The sequence below is a fragment of the Odontesthes bonariensis genome, chromosome 12 (genome assembly GCF_027942865.1).
Source record: "Odontesthes bonariensis isolate fOdoBon6 chromosome 12, fOdoBon6.hap1, whole genome shotgun sequence".
Taxonomy (NCBI): domain Eukaryota; kingdom Metazoa; phylum Chordata; class Actinopteri; order Atheriniformes; family Atherinopsidae; genus Odontesthes; species Odontesthes bonariensis.
Genome location: NC_134517.1, coordinates 20,927,124 through 20,932,015, shown reverse-complemented (window position 1 = coordinate 20,932,015; position 4,892 = coordinate 20,927,124).

The following is a 4,892-nucleotide window of genomic DNA, read 5'->3' as shown; positions in this document are numbered from 1 at the left end:
GGCTGAGGTGGAGGAGGAGGAGGAGGAGGAGGAGGAGGAGGAGGAAGGGGGGGAAAGAAGGCGGTGGCCAGGCAGCTATATTGTACTGGAAGCCGAGCATCAGGCTCCTCCTCGATGATGACCTTCCTCACCACAGTGCTGTAGTGTAGTTAGGCTGGTCCTGTCCCAAAAATGTCCCGTAAAAAAGAAGAGGAAGAAGCTTCTACTTTCCTAATCACAATTAGAAATAACAAATAAGACTAAAACAATAACTTCTTCGTTGATTATGATGTTTCATATTTTGAAAAAGTGGCTTGCCCGAATAAATACAGTAGCCCAATTATAGTGTCCTCCATGATTTTATTAATGTGACAAAAAATCTATACAATTCAATACCAGGATATGAAGATCTGAAGCTACTGTTTAAGGTTTTAGGTTTAGGTTTCAGTTATCAAACACAAACTGTGTCTCTTCCTCATCAGTGAAAAACAAATCTTTGATCAGTACCAAGTTATGAAATGACTCTACTACATATGTTGGATTACCAACGGAGCAAAACAGAACCAAGACTTTCCAAGACCAAGTGAGCCCAAAAGGTTTGCGTGCGAGTTAGGAGGCTTGTATTAAGATCCTCCTTCATCTCTCTGATTGCTTTCAGTCATGTGAAAAAGAAAATACAACGCTTAAACTCTAAAGTTTTACATAAAAGGTCATAATTTAAAAAAAATCATCTGGTCCTCATCAGACTTCGCCAAAAACAAAGCATTCGATTCTTCCATCCACTTTCTACACCCACTTAATCCAGCTCAGGTCGAGAGGGACTGGAGCCTATCCCAACTGCCATTGGGCAAGAGGTGGGGTACACCCAGGACAGGTCATTGTAAAGCATGGTGGAGGAGGTCTAATGATATGGGTTTGTTTTGCAGCCACAGAGCCTGGGCACTTTGCAGTCATTGAGTTGACTTTGAACTCCAGAGTCAAATATGATGGCACTAACTGCTACAGATGAGCTGAAATTGGGTCATGTAACACAACAATCATCTCAAGTACAGCAAGAAATCTACAACAGAATGTCTGAAAAAGAAAATAATCAAGGTATCCATTCAAAGTCTAGACCTCAGCCTGACTGAAATGCCGTAGACCTTGACAGAGCTTTGCTTTTGTACTGTGTCATATCTGTAATTATAATTTTCCAATTGAGGAGAGCAGTTGCTGTAAATTTTTTTCCTATTCTTGTTGACATAGAATTTTGGCTGCTACACTCAGCATGGTTACATGCACTGTTGAGTCGAGCCACAGTTACAACTAGACCTAGCCATTTGACAGAACCGGCAACTTCTGAGTCAGAACTTGGTGACTGACAGAAGCAAACTGACGCCACAACACTGTGGACTGTGTCAGAAAACATTTAAGACATTCGGCCACTTCTAACTTGGTCTGTGAGATATAATCGTGCATATAAGAATTCACTGCTCAGATGTCTTTAAGTAACTTAAATGGTGATTTTGTCTGAGGAGGCAGTGGTTAAAAAAAAATCACAATTTTATTAGAGCAGAGCGACAGTCTGGAAATTCTTTAAGTGACTGCAAGGTGGCACGTAGTCTTGATAGGTTGGTTTTCAATATCACAGTTTCTGACGCATTGCGTCATCTGACAAACTAAACAGAAAAACATGGAAATGAGAACAGCTTTATTGGGAATTTGGCTGCACTTACACTTTTACAAAAAAATGCAAAAAGAAACAGCATGGCAACATGTGCAATGTGCCTAGGCCTAATTGAGTCTAGTTGAGCATGTGTGTTAGTCTTTGAGAAGCTCGATTTTATTCCATTTTGAATGGACAAACGTGTTTACATGCATTTTAAAATCTAGTTTTCCTCTGACTAATTAAATTATGAATTTGTGCCTGGTATGATCCAAACGTGCTGACTGTTTGGTTCATCCTTGCATGGTTTATTTCATAAATAACGAAATCCTTTTAGTGCGTGACAGGTTTAAATTGCAGACAGACTTTTTACTGCAGTGCCACTCTGTTGAGATATGTATAGAATATAGTTTGCCATTGTATTGCTGACATAAACACGGCTTTTTCTGAAAAAGATTTTAAATGACATCATACGTATGTTCAAAACTAGGATATATATGCTTCTGCATTACTGGTGCCTTAACCGATGTGCATGTGCACCCCATAGCATTCCTGATGCTGGCGTTTAGACTGTCCGCTGTTAACCAGTTAGCCCCTCTCCTCTTTAGACTGGAGGACGTGATACACCCAATTTTTAATGAATAAAAAAATGTATTAATCACACCACAGGAGAGTTTTCCACTTCTTGGTCTATCTCGTCTTTAATGAGCATGGGGCCAGCAGCATTTCTGGATCTTGTTGATGTGTTTTCTTCTTTGCATTGAATCGTGTTTAACCTTGAATTAGCGGATGCATTGACAAACTGTCTCGACTGACAATGGTTTAAAGATGTGTTCCTGAGCCCATTAAATAAAATCTCAGCTTCCAAATTTTTGATATTGTCTTTTTTTCTATTCTCAGTTCAACCAAAGTGACATACAAGGCATTTAAACTGAAGTATTCAAGATCTATTCACAGGAAAGCTTTGTGCTTCTTGTGTGTCTTAGGATCAGTTTGCAAATAATTCCACTTATTTACTGGAAAATATGACTGGTCATAAGATGAAAAGCACAGGTGTTACCAATAACCTTAGGAATGTCCCTGTTCTCTTCAAGTTTCAAAGTATGTGCGCACCAGGACCCTGAAACATGAGAAGTTAAACTGAAGGCAGGGATCAGTTATTCTATCAGTTACACTGATCTGAATTGCGTTTATCAGGAAAATGTCAAATCTTATAGGAAGTCCAGTCATCTATCTCACAAGCTGTATGAAAAAAAATCTCTCAGAAATAACTATAAGGACAGCACAGATGCTAAAAAATGCCTTTTCCTTCCCACAATTCAATCATGTAAAGCAGGGCTACCCAAATCCAGTCCTCGAGGGCCGACGTCCTGCAGGTTTCAGATGTTTCCCTGCTTCAACACAGCTGATTCGGATGAAATGGAGCTCTTCAAAAGGTTGTTAAACCAGCTGATGAAGCATCGATCTGAATCAGGTGTGACGGAGCAGGGAAACATCCAAAACCTGCAGGACGTCGGCCCTCGAGGACCGGATTTGGGTAGCCCTGATGTAAAGCATACAAAGTCAAATTAAACACATCAATGTATCAAATGAATCAGGTTGGACTAAAGAACTAAAGAAGCAATCGTAATCTTTCAGCGCTTATGCTGGAAAATGCTTATCAGCATTTAAAAATCCTATTTCAACATTAAAGAGAGAATGAAATAACAAATGAATATTTGAAAAATTAGAGGACCAAATCATATTTGTTTAAGGGTTCCGAAGTTTTTCAAACACATTGCCTCAGGTTTCGTGCTACACTTATGTAAAATGAAACGGGTCCCTTACAGATCTGAACACAGCTTCTTGAAATGGTGCAAAAAGTTCACGTGATGACCACTGCTCCATTAAGTTTCTTTAAAGAAGGCTAACATGGCCTCTTCAGTAGACCTCTATGACAGCAGAATATCTTCAGGGAAGACCGCAAGAGGATAATTTGTGTGTGAAATTGCGCTTAGGCTTGACTGTTAGACTCCACGGATCTGAGGGATGTGACTTCTCTCCCTCAGGGCTACATGGTCCACAGAAGTACAAGACGATCATTTTGGGTCACTGGCGATTCGGACAAGGCAGTCTGACTATCCGATGGGAAAAAAAGAGTTGAGTAGAGAGTAGCGTTCTCTTTATACTCTGTTGGCTAGATCAGTTTGAAAAAAAAACCCTCAATGCTGTTTTGATATGACACATTTAACAGCAGTTCTTGTCTATACCTGTGAAAAAGTATGAAAAGAGGGATAAGGCCATGAAAACAACACCTTGCACAAGCTATGCAAAAAAAAAAGACACGCTTAGGACTTGCCACAAGGGGTCAAAAGTCGTAATTAGACGTTCTGTGATAACTCATACAGAAGGGCACGGCACCTTCTGTGAATATCTCAATTGAAGACAAAAAAAAAAAAACTTGATCTCTTCTTGGCACAAAACGTCAAGATTAACCAAGCCTGCTGACGGCTGGGAGCACATTTTTTGGTCAGATAAGATCAACATAATTGCATTTGGCTCCAGCATGTGAGCCTCTCCACGGTGACCACTGTGACTGAAGATGCGCCACAAGGAAGCACTGAGGTGGCAGTGAAGTGATATGCGGCCGTATGAATGCAAGAGGCGTTGGTTCTTGCATTTTTCAAATAAAATGCAAACTGTTTTCAACAAAACTAAAGGTCAACTTAGAAGCAATACTATTACTGTGGGGTGATAATTGGTTAGCAATACTATGTCGCATGAGCATTTCTAACGGTGTGGACTCATATTGCACGCTATAGGGAGCAACTGTTCCCCATACATCAACCAAACCCCCCAAATGTGTTGCATTTACAGAAATATTGCAAAGAGTCACAGATATCCCATGTGGATGCCAAAATACACATCAGATGACGTTCTGTACCACATCAGTCTGTGAAAATCTGTTGTGTAATGTCTGTCATATATCTATGAGAAAATAACCCCTCATCAAAGCTTGTGCTTGAATGATTTGGAAACTGTACACACAAGAGTTTCACAGATGTGGGTGTGTGTCAGAGGAAGGTCTAGTGAAAGACATTGCAGAGCTGCATAATGGGTCTGTCATGTACTGTATGCATGATCTGTGGAGCTTGACATGCATGACGCCTCAGCCTGCTGCGGGATTTTGTCCAAATAAAATTAGGTACAATTTCGCAGCTCATTCGTATTCCTATTGAGCACCACGGAGCAGGATGCTGAATAAGGGATTTTCAAAGCAAAAAGCAGA